Below are 13,108 nucleotides of genomic sequence, written 5' to 3' on the forward strand. Positions count from 1 at the left end.
GAACCATCGATATGAAGTGGACCAATCTGATTCATCCCCTTCTTTCTAGAGTTTACATAAGCAAAGAACTCTTTGCTGTTTTTATTCGCATCCTTTGCCAAAGATTTCTCATAATTTGCCTTTCCTGCCTAACCTCCTTTGTGACATTGTTACAGACCAGCTTATATCTATCATAGGCTTCCGTGTCACCTGTTAATTTATATGTATCCCATGCATTTTTCTTTTCTGCCACATACCTCATTAGTTCATCTGACTTCCATTTAGGCCTAAACCTTGAAAAATATTTCTTAGTTGGTATGAAAATTCTAGTAGCTTCCAAAATATGTTATGTCAGCTTAAGAGATTTTCCAGGTTGTTTTGTGAGACCTGTTCAACATCAGACCCATTCTATTCAACTGTAAGCCTTTCTTAACTGTATTATTAAAATCATATCACTCCTTCAGTATGTTAAGCAAGTGTGTAAGTCTGCACCATGTATCAAAAAAGGCTGCAGCTTCCCACTCTGCTGTATTCGGATCTTGGCGGCCTCTCCTAGAAAAGGACAGAATTTAGAGTGAAGATTCAAAGAAGAGCAACAAGATTGGCTGAGAGTGCTGAGGATTGTCCCTATGAGCTTCTGAATATTTCAGAAGCTGTGTAATGCAGAACCTGTGGGATTAGGCACTTGGGGTTGACTTGATAGTGATGTTTAGGGTTGGAGATCATTGGAATAAGTTGCCTCCTGAGGTAGTTGGTGTTTTATTTTTTATTTGGCTTATACAGAATAAGTTAGCTTTCTCACATCACATAATTTTGTCTGAATAGTACTAACACAGTATTATCTATATATATATATTTTTATGAAAACCCCAAACATGAGAGGCATTAGAAGCTATAGTACTTGGTACCATGCTTGGGTTGGAGGTTGAGAAGATGAAAGAAGATATTTGCTGACATTACACTTGAACTTCTGTAGACTATAATTTTCAGGAAATACATACAAAGGAAGGTTGTTCCAGAAAACAGCATTTGAATGAATAAACAAGGAAGATGAAAAGTTGGTTCTGTGAGTTTGAAGTTGGACAGTAAATGGATGTTGGCTGGTGGCAGCACGTTCGGACAGTTTTGAAAGAGAGGGGGAATTATAGAAGCCAATTCAGAAGAACAGTGCCCATGGAAGTATCTGTAGAAAAGACATGCAAAAGAAACAGTATGGCTATGAGACAGTGAGTGGAGAGAATCTGTTAGAGAGGAGCCATTAATTAACTTAATTGCCCTCTTCTGAATTGAATCTAGAAGCCTGAGAGAGGTTTTGGGGGCACCACCCTAGATGTGGGAACAATATTCCATGGTAGGGCAGATTTGCGATTTGTACAGAGTAAACAGCTGTTTGGAAGAAAAGTAATGCAAAGAGCGAAAGAGAAAACCAAGTTTTTTAGATGCAGAGGGAGCAATATTTGTAATGTGCTTTTGCCAAGAGAGATTAGAAGTCAGAGTAATCCCCAAAAGAGATATATCAACTTGCCTAGAAATCGGAGTGTTACCAAAGGTAAGCATAGGAGCAGAAGAATCCTTTTTGTGAGATATAAGACAAGATTGAGTTTTAGAAGGATTGAAATCAACTAAGTTGTCTTTGCCCCACTGGAGAATTACCTGGAGATTGGCATTTAAGGAATTGGTAGCAGATATTCGAGAAGTTGAAGCTGATTGAGCAGGGCAATTTCTCAAAATGGAAAGTGGAATGCAATGTGCTATCATCAGCCAAACTACAGGATAGGATTTCCAGTCAATGGAAGAAGGTCATTAATATACAAGAGGAAATGAGTGAGGGAAAGAATTGAACCTTGGGGGACACCAGCATTAGTGGAGAAGTTAGAAGACAGAGAGCCATCTACCAACACCCTCAGTGAGTGATCAGAGAGAAAACTGGATAACCAAATAATTACAAAAAACAAACCATAAGATGGAAGCTTGTTTAGAAGACCTTTATGCCAAACTCGATCGAAAGCCCTTGAGATGTGAAGATCAACTGCTTGTGTTTGCCCAAACTTTTCCATTGAATTTTTGTCCATAAATGGGTGACATAAGCCAAAATGTCACCAGTGGATCAACACTGACGGAATCCATGCTGGCGATCGTTGATTAGACGAAAGCTTTCTAGGTAGCTTAAGAGTTGGCGGTTTATGGATTTCGCCATTATTTTAGAAAGAATAGAAATAATTGCAATGGGACGATAATTGGATGCGAGAGATTTGTCACCCTTTTTAGGAACTGGCTGGCTGGATATGAGCAAATATCCAGCCAGCCAGTTCCTAAAAAGTTCCAAGCAGAAGGAAAAACACCTTTGGAATAAGAAAGTGAAAAAAAGCAGCAAAGAACAGGAGTAAGTTCAGGAGCACAGGTTTTGAAAACAATTGGAGAAATACCATCAGGACCTGGAGCTTTCTTAGTGTCAAGATTCGTCAAAATCCTTCTGACATCATTTTGAGGGAAGACCACAGAAGGCATTGAATGGAGTGTCTTGGGAATGGTTGCAGATGTTTTACCAAGATCATTAGTACATGAGTTGGAAGAAAAATGAGATGCTAACAGGTCAGGTTTATCCTTGGCTGAAGTGACAACAGAACCATTTGGTTTTGACAGAGGTGCAAGCAAAGATGGGCAAAAGTTGCAGCCAATAGCTTTCGCAAGAGAACAGAATGCTTGGCTACTATTAAGGCAAGAAGCAAGTTTTCTACTCTTAACCTGTTCAAAATCTATTTTGGACTGATTAATAAGTGCTTTACAATTGTTGCGAGCTTTGGTGTAAGCAGAAAATGAAACTGAAGAATTGGAAACAAGCCAATTACAATATGCAACGTTCTTCTCTTGAACAGCCTCAGCACATTTATGAAAAACCAATTTTTAGATAAAAGATGGAGTTTTAATGAGTGCGGAATAAAGGATTCCATTCCTACAAGAATAATTTCACTGATGCGATCTGAGCAAACATTGACATCAGAAGTTTTGAAACAGTAATCCGACCAAGGAAAAGAAGAAAAGAAGTCTCGCAGGTCATCCCATTTTGCATTTTTGTAATGCCAAACAACACGAGGTTTGGAATAGCCAAGAGATAAAGGCTCCATTGGAGAAGAGACAATCACCAAGTTGTGATCTGAGGTGCCCAAAGGACCACTCACTTCGACCGTGTACTTAGAATGGTGGTTTGTGAGAAAAAGATCAAGCATGTTGGCTGTGTGGTTAGGATTGTCCAGTATTCTTGTAGGTAAATGAACAATCTGTGCAAGGTCATTAGTAATTGCAAAAGCCTCAGCATCTCGACCAGCTGAGTCAGTGTGACTAAAAAACGGAAGCCAGTTGGAGTTGTGAACATTAAAATCACCAAGAAAAATTACCTCACTGTTAGGAAAGTTGGACTGGAGAAAGTCAAGTTACAAAGAGAGGAAGTTGAAGAGCTAAGAGTGAATAGTGGAGTTGGGAGAATGGTAAAGACAACAGATGAATTTGACACAGTGAGGTAGAGAGATTTTAAGCCAGAGAAGATTGAAGAGAGAAGATTCCAAATTACCAATTCTTTGACAGGGAATATCGGAATGAACATATGCACAAGTACCACCTTTGAGGCGAAAGGAATCATAGAGCGAATAATTTGGGCAACTGAGATGAGCAGTAGTTGAATCAACTGATAACTGAGATTCTGTCAGAAAAAGTATATGGGGTTTGGCAGACTGCAAGTGGAAATGGACTTCATTGAGATTAGAATTGAGACCAAGTATATTTGTGAAATGAACTACGAAGTGTTTGGGAGGTTTAGATCTTTTTGCAGATAAGCTTACTCTATTAATTTGACAATTCATGGTGTATTCAATGTGTGGTGTGTTCCCCCACTTTTTCTTACAAAAGTAGGGGGAACATGCTGTATGAAATTTTTGGATATGGCGTACACATGGTAAGAATATACCCAGATCCTTCACATAACATGGCCACGACAATGCCCCCCACATACACACTACTCGGACTCCCTCCAATCACTATATGGCAGAGTAGAGGTAGCAAGATTATACACTAGCTGATCCAGAAGCCTCCTAAAGATTCACCAATAGGTTTGGTCCGGTGTACTATCTAGTGGCCAGCCTGCGAATATCGTTTCAGAGCTATACCCTCTAAATGTAAGGAATATTGTATCTCGCCATGATGTTCATCCTAACCTCAAAAGTCATCAGTCATACTGCATATACTAAGAGATGGGGAAGGGGTGACCGGAACTTAGCTCTGAAGACTAAGTGGTGGTATTGCACCAGTTGATGAGAGTCATCTACTACCCAGTATTGCCTGGTAACACAGAGGGGCAGCATCCCTCCGTGTGGTGTGGGTGCCACACCTTGACCCCCTGCTTAAGTTGGTTCACACATGGGTGGTCAACCACAGTGTTTGTGCATGGAGGTTATACCCAGGATTATTAACAGTCCAACCATCGTGAAGGTGCAAGCAGAGGATTTGGCTGTCTCAGACTGCCCAGACTTCGCTGAAATTGGGTCCATTTGACTTGAATGTCAACCGAATATCAAAAGGATCACTCAAAAAGCCATTCACCTTGATAATAAAAAAAAAAAAAATATAGAATCTTATTTTTTTTCACTCAGTGTACATATCCTCTGTTTTGAGGACAAGGAAGAAATATCTGGAGTGGGGTGGGGAATTTGTTATGGTTTCTTAAAAAAACTTAAACGTGGGATGCGATGTTCAGGAGGCAACTAGAGGGTGTAATACTCTTGATCTGATTATCATTAGTGATTCTTTCTGCATTAAGAATCTGCAGATAAAGGAACCACTAGGTGGCAGTGATCACAGTGTGCTGAAGTGGGATTTACTCAAAGAGTAAATCCCACTTCACTTCCATCAGGGGTAAAGGGAAGGGTTTTTGCTTTCGTAAAGGTGACTACGGTGGTCTGAGACAATATTTATATTCTATACAGTGGGAGCAACTGAACATGTTAGCAACAGCAAATTCAAAATGGAAAGCATTCAAAGAATTAATCTTGGAAGCTACTAGGCTTTTCATACCAACTAAGAAATATTGTTCAAGATTTAGGCCTAAATGGATGTCAGATGAACTAATTAGACATGTGGCAGAGAAGAAAAATACATGGGATACATATAAATTAACAGGTGACACAAAAGCTTGTGATAGATACAAGCCAGTCTGTAACCAAGTCACAAAGGAGGTTAGGCAGGCAAAGGCAGATTACGAGAAATCTGGCAAAGGATGCAAAGTATTTTTTACTTATGTAAACTCTAGAAGGGAGGGGATGAATCAGATTGGTCCACTTGATATCGATGGTTCAACTGTTGATGATCCTTCTAACAAAGTAAATGAATATTTTGCATCTACATTCACAAACAAGGAGTTATTCATGGAAGGGAATGCCAGAGATGTATTAAACTCTGGCAGTAAGCTAGATAATTTTGTAATAACTGAGAGTAAAGTAGAGGAGAAGTTGTTGAAGATAAACAGAAGAAAGGCACCTACGGTAAATGGAATCTATCCAGTGTTATTAAAGTAGGCAGCAAAGGAAGTAAGTAAACCCTTGGCCATAATTATGAGAGCTTCCTTGGACTCAGGGGAAGTATCTGTTTACTGGAGATGTGCAAATGTGACCTCAGTCCACAAAGGAGTATCAAATGGAGACACAGGTAATTACACACCTGATAGTTTAACTTCTGTTCTAGGGAAATTAATGGAGGCACTGGTTAAAGAAGCATTGAAGGATCATCTAGACAAGACTTCAGTTATAGCTCGGACACAGCATGGTTTTCTTAAGGGGAAGTCTTGTCTGACCAATTTGATTAGATACTATGATGTAGTTACAAAGGAACTGGATGCAAAGATTAATTTTGATATCATATATTTGGATTTTAGAAAGGCTTTTTATACTGTTGCACATGGAAGACTGCTGCACAAATTGGAGCAGTGTGGCAATGGAGCAAATTGCTGCTATGGATAAAGGGATGGTTGAGTGGGAGAAGACAGAGAGTGGTAATCAATGGGCACTGCTCTTTGTATACTAATGTTATTAGTGGAGTTCCACAGGGTTCAATATTGGGTCCATTGTTTTCTGTATTCATTAATGATATTGATCATTAATGAATACAGAAAACCTTAATTTACAAGTTTGCAGACGATAATAAGGTCGGCAGGGTTGTTAATGACACTAATGAAAGTACACTGCTGTAACAGGATCTAGAAAAGTTGAGCAGATGGGCTGAGAGGTGGGAAGTGAAGTTTAACATTGACAAATGTAAAGTACTGCATATGGGAAGCAGTATCCCAAGAGTAACATATCAACTCTGTGGTACTACACTGACAGTGGTAGAGAGTGAAAAGGACCTGGGGTAATTGTGCAGGCAGATACGAAGTTTTCTGAGCATTGCAGACAGGCTGCCAGAGTAGCTCATGGTGGCTTGTCAATGATATACAGGAATTTTTCTAGCAGGGATGAGATAATTATCCCCTTGTATCATGCAATGGTCAACCCACACCTTAATTTCTGTATACAGGTCTGGAGGCCTCATTTTTAGAAGGATGTAGAGCTGCTGGAACGAGTACAGAGAAGGGCAACAAGATTAGTGAATGGAACAAAGGGTTGCTCTTATGAAGAAAGGCTTCTTAAGTTTTTGCAAATTACAGTGTCTGGAGACTAGGTACCTGCGAGGTAATATGATTGAGGTGTTTAGTCTGTCAAAAGAATAATCTGAATTTATGCCTGAGAGTGCATAAATTCAAATTGAGGAACGATAGTTGTAGGATAGATGTGCGGAAGTTAGCCTTTAGCCAGTGGGTGGTTGATTGCTTCAACAAACTTCCATCTGTTGTAGAAGTTGATAGCTTAAACACATTCAAGGCTGAACTAGACAAACATATGGAGTGAGTGGATGGGTGAAATGAGAAATATGGATGTTCTTTTTTTGGCTGGTGCTATATAAGCTTACTTTCTTGCATCATGTGCCCTTGCTAATGCTAATAATAAAGAAACAACATAGGATCTTATTTTTTGCTCTCAGTGTACATATCCTCCATTTTGAGAACATAGAAGAAGTATCTGGAGCGGGGCGGGAAATTTGTTATGGTTTCTTAAAAAAGCTATTTACAGCTTCCTTGAGGTCACCGTGGCATGAAAATGAATGCCCACACATGAGTGTTTCTTCAGATTTCATAAGAGGAAATAATCAATGGGGACCATGAGTTCTGGACTGTGGCATGGATGCTTTTAACTCCTGGAATGCAAAATTTCACTGAGCAGCAATTGCTTTATGTGACTTGTGTACAGGAGCATTGTCACGAAGAAGCAGTGCACCTTATGTCAATTTCCTTTTTCTCTATTCGTTTATGACTATTTAAAATTTTGAAAATTGAAACATAGACATCTCAAGTGATTGTTTTCTTATGCGGCATGTAGTCTGTCAAAAGAATTCCTCCCATATTCAAAATAATATTGGCCAAGATCTAACCAGCATCGAGGATTGAGTCCAGAATTTTTTGAGCAGTGGTGACTCATGTTTCCATTGTATAGATTCCTATTTTGTTTTCAGATCCCAGTGATTATTAAATCACTTTTCATCACCAGTTACAATTCTTGAAAGAAACCCTTCTGGATCTACATCATGCATGTGTGAGATTTCCTCAAAAATTTGAACTTTACACTGTTTCTGAAGAGGTGTGAGCATCCTTGATATACAGTGAGAACTGACCCCCTCAGAAATATTACATTCTCTGATCATTACACACTTTAATATATTTATACCACATAACCAGATCTTCATCTTTTTTTGGCACATTTCTGCAGTTGTCACACATAGGTTGTCCTATTTAAACTGCTTGGACCAAAATTCTATCTGGTATTCAGGAGCATTATCACTATATACAACTTTAATGTAATTGTGAATAGCTTTTGGTCTTTTCCTTTTTGTCAAAAATTTGATCGCCAGATGCTCCAATTTAGTGACATCCATATTTTCTTTTTGGTTGGCTACTTTAAATCTGTTTTCTTCTGTGCTTCACTGTATTGAGCTGGACCTGCACAAATAAGACTCAAACATTTATGAGAGTGTGATAAAACTGCATAAAATTTATCCAAGCAGTATCTTAGTATTCCTTTTATATTTTGGTTAGTAGGGAAACATTGCAAGCAAATTCCTAGCTTACACAATAAGCACTTTTGTCCCCCTTATCTAACTACATCTTGTTCCCCCTCTCTCTTTCTCCTTACCATGGGAGCACTAGTTCAGAAAGCAATGCTACACAGACTACACAAAACACTCAGTGCAGATGTTACTAAATAACCAGTTCTGCAAAAATGAAAATCTGTTTTCAGAGAAATGGGAAATATATTGTGCAAAAAAAATAGGTGGAATAGGACCAGGGTACATCTGCCAGAGACAACAATAGACTGTATTGTAGAGCAGATATTATTATTAGTAGTAGTAGTAGTGGCATATGATACAAGTGAGAAAGCTTATAAAGCATTAACAAAAAAAAAAAAAAAAAATCTCCCACATCACTTGACCCTCCAGTAATTTGTCCAGTTGTCTTTGAATTTATTCAAACTGCCCACTTCCGCAACAACAGATAGATGTTTGTTCCAACAATCAACCACCTGCTGCTGAAGGCAAACCTCTGCACATCTATCTTGCAACCATCCTTCCTCAGTTTGAATTTATGCCCCCCCCCCCTTGTGTGTATAGTCTGAGCAAGCAGAAGGATACCATCAGCATTGAGCTTGCTAAATCCATTCAAAGCCTTAAACACCTTGATAATATCACCTCAGGTGCCTAGTCTGCAAACACTGCAATTTGCAGAACTGAAGCCTGTCCTGGTAAGTCCACCATTTTGTTCCCGTCACCAATCCCATTGCACTTCTCTGACCCTTTCCAGCAGATCTACATCCTTCCTAAAATGAGGCCTCCAGACCTGTATGCAACACTCAAGATGTAGCCTAACCATTGCCATATACAATGGGATAAACACTTCAACTTCATTCTCTCTCTGCTAGCAAAGCTCTGTATATTATAGACAAAACTGCATGAGCTGCCCTGGCAGCTGTCTGCATTGCACAGAGAACTTCTTATCTGACTACACAGTGGTTGGACTGAAAGTAACTTTGGGTTTAACTCATATACAAGTCCTAAAATACAGCACTGAATATACTGGAGGTGACCACCCAGGTGCAAACCAACATAAGCAAGGGTCAAGGTGTGGCGTCCACAGCACATAGAGGAATGCCACCCCTCTGTCTTACCAGACAATACTAGGAGGTAGTGACTCTCATCAACTGGTACAATACCACCACTCTTCATATTGAAGGCTTGAAGTGGTGGAACTGATGTTTTGTCACCAGAGCAAAGCTCTGGAAACCTCCCCCCATCTCTTCTGTCTTATAGTATGATCAATGTTTTTTTGAGGTTATGATGGGCATCATGGCAAGATCTGATCTTCCTTACATTTCAAGGGTACAGCTCTAAAACAGTGTTTGCAGGCTGGAAAGTCCACGGATGAAACCTATTGGTAACTCTCTAGGAGGTTTCCGGATTAGCTAGTGTATAATCACACTGTGTCTGTCTGCCAGATAGACTGGAGGGAGTCCAAAAATTTTTCAAGCCACAGGACCTGGATATATTCTTGCATTGTGTATCTGTATCCAAAAAAAGTTCATTCACACAACATATCTCCCCATTTTTTCTTACTACTGAATACAGTGTGAATAGTCAAAGTAATAGAACAAACTTATCTGTGAAAAACCTTCTAAACGCTTTCTCATTTATTTCACAAATATGTTTGGTTTCAGTTCGAATCTCAGTGATGTCTATTTCCACTTACGGTCTGCCGAGTCCAGTGTAACTTTTTTTGAGAGAATCCCAATTATTAGTTGATTCAACCACTGCGAATCTCAGTTGTGCAAATTATTTACTGTATGATTCCTTTCTCTTCAGAGGTGATACTTGTGCATATGTCAGCTCTTATATTCCCTGCCTGAGACAGTAATTTGGAATCTTCTCTTTTCAATCTTCTCTCGCTTAAAATCTCTTTACCCCATTCTGTCAAATTCATCTTTTGCTTCTGTTGTTTTCCCAACTCCACTAATCACTTGGATCTCTTTGACTTCCTCTCTCTGAAACTTCACTTTCTCCAGTTCAACTTTCCTAACAGTGAGGTAATTTTCCTTGATGATTTTAATGTTCACAACTCAAGCTGACCTCCATTTTGTAGGAACACACCAGCTGGTCAAGATGCTGAGGCTTTTTCAATTAAAAAATGACCTCACACAGATTGTTCATTTACCTACCAGAATACCAGACAATGCTGCTAACTACACAATCAACACTTGATCTTTTTCTCACAAACAACCCTTCCAATTACACAATTGAGGTGCATAGTCCTCTAGGCACCTCATGACAATGTGGTGATGGTCTCTACTCTAATCTAATGGAGCCTTTCATGGCCGTTCTCAACCTTGATTGTTTGGCATTACAAGAATTCCAAATGGAGTCATCTGCAGTTTTTTCCCCTCTTTCTCCCCCCCCCCCCCCTTGGTTGGATTACTCTTTTAAATCTTCTGATGTCAACACTTGCTCAGATCATGTCAGTGAAATTATTCTTGTAAGGATGAGCTACGACCTCAGAAGACAATAGTTGTTTCAAGTGGAGGAACTTCTGGGAAGAGAGATGGTGTTCTTGGTAAACACACCTGGCAGAAGGCAATGGCAAACCACTGCTGTAAAATGCCAAGAATGTCATGGTCATGCACAATTTAAGAAAGGTAGACAACAGCGTGAAGGGGATCTCAGTGTCGTTAGATGCAGATGCCTCACTCGGTACAGATAACCATGGACTACAGGTGGTGCCGGATCATCAACAAGAAACTGTAAGCAGAACTAGCAACAGCAGGAACAGAAAGAAAAACAGGAGAGCATTGAAATTGCCTACTTGGAATGTGAGGACTCTTTTCCAATGCTGCAAACTTGATAATGTAAAACAGGAAATGGAACGATTACAAATTAACATACTCGGGTTATGTGAGATGAGGTGGAAAAAGAGCGGAGACTTCAAGACAGGGCAACAAAGAATGATTTATTCGGGAGGAGATGGACACGAAAGAAAAGTTGGGATTTTGTTGGATAGGGCAACGTCTGAGAGCGTGTTAGGTCGGTGGGCTTTATCGGACAGAATACTGCTGGTCAAACTCAAAGGAAAACCTTTTGATATGGCCATCATTCAGATGTATGCTCCAACAGCAGAGAGTAGTGAAGTGGAACTAGAAAAGTTTTATGAGCAGCTGGAAACAGCAAGGAAACAATGCAAATCTCAGGTAATTATAATCATAATGGGAGACTTAAATGCAAAAGTAGGAAGTGAGCCAGATGGAGACGTGATAGGAAGATATGGATTGGGAAATCAAAATGAAAGAGGCAAAATCTGGGCACAGTGGTGCAAGATAAATCAACAAGTGATTACCAACACTTGGTTTAAAGAACATCCAAGGTGCACCTGGACATGGAAAAGTCCAGGAGACAATGTAAGAAATCAAATAGACTATATATCGATTTGATATATCGATAGATTTGATAGATTATTTGATAGATTATTTATAGTGATAAATAGACTATATCACTATAAATAAACACTTTAGGAACGCCATCCTTCAGGCAGAGACATCCAGGAGTGGATTGCAGAAGGGACCATGTACCAGTAGTAGCCAAACTCCTGGTCATGCTGAAAAAACAAAGCACAAGAACGGAATGTTTTCAGTTTGATCTATTGCAGAAAGATGATGGCATCAGGAATGCATATGCTGAGGCAGTCAGATGCAGGTATGAGATACTTGCAAATGAAGGAAACAGCAAATAGCATGCACTGAAGGAAGCCTTGCCCAACACAGCATGTGAGATCATTCCAAAGAAAGAATGGAAAAGTAAAAATCAATGGATGACGAGCAAAATCCTGAGCTTGATGAGGCAAAGGCAACAGATTTTTCCAAGACTCAGCAAAGAATATTGGAAGATGGACAAGGAAATTAAGAGGGAATGCAAAGAGGCAAAAGAAGCATGGTTAAATGAGCAGTGCCAAGAGATTGAAAAATATGAACGCTCAGAGCCAGCCACAATGTACAGGAAAATCAAGGAGTTGGTGGGATATAAGATCTGTCCAACGTTGGGCTGTATAAAAGCAAAGGACAGAACAGTAATCATAGAAAAAGGCAAAGTTATGGACAGAATATGTCGAAGAACTCTTTCAGGACGAATGCGGGAAAAAACCAACAAGCCATAGGACCCTGAAAGGTCCGAAAATATTGAAATCGGAAGTCAGGGCAGCTGTATCCTGATTGAAAAGTAATAAGGTGGCCGGACCAGATGCCATTGTGACAGAAATGATAAGGGCTTTGGATGATTTTGGCATTGTGATAATAGCTGACATGTTAAATGAGATATATGAGAGTGGAGTGATACCAGAGGATCTTAGTAAATCCATATTCATAGCTCTGCCAAAGAAACCAGGGGCTATTGATTGTGGACTACATTGCACCATTAGCTTAATGAGTAATATTACTAAAGTTCTTTTGAGAATAATATTGATGAGGATAAGGAATAAAATAAGGCCGGAGATAGGAGAAGAACAATGTGGATTTATGCAAAATACTGGAACAAGAAATGCTATCTTCATGATAAGGATAATGTTGCAGAGGGCTATTGAAATGCAGAGAGACCTGTTTATGTGTTTCATTGATCTTATGAAGGCATTCAGCAGGGTGAAACATGAAGAACTCTTCAACATTCTAGATTGTTTAGACATAGACGAGAAAGACATAAGGACACTCAGGAACTTATACTGGGAACAAACAGCCAGCCTGAGATTTGGAAAAGACAGGGGTGAGAACATAAGAATTCTGAGGGGAGTAAGACAGGGCTGTGTTTGCTTTCTGGACCTATTCAGCCTCTAAAGCGAGGAAGTTATGAGAGGAACACATGGAATTGGAGGATTCGCATTTGCCGGACAGAATGTAAACAACATCAGATATGCAGACGATATCGCTCTCATTGCTGAGACAGAAGAACTACAGGAACTTCTAGACAAATC

Source organism: Mastigoproctus giganteus, unplaced genomic scaffold (genome assembly GCF_048544385.1).
Source record: "Mastigoproctus giganteus isolate SK-2022 unplaced genomic scaffold, ASM4854438v1 scaffold_15, whole genome shotgun sequence".
NCBI lineage: Eukaryota > Metazoa > Arthropoda > Arachnida > Uropygi > Thelyphonidae > Mastigoproctus > Mastigoproctus giganteus.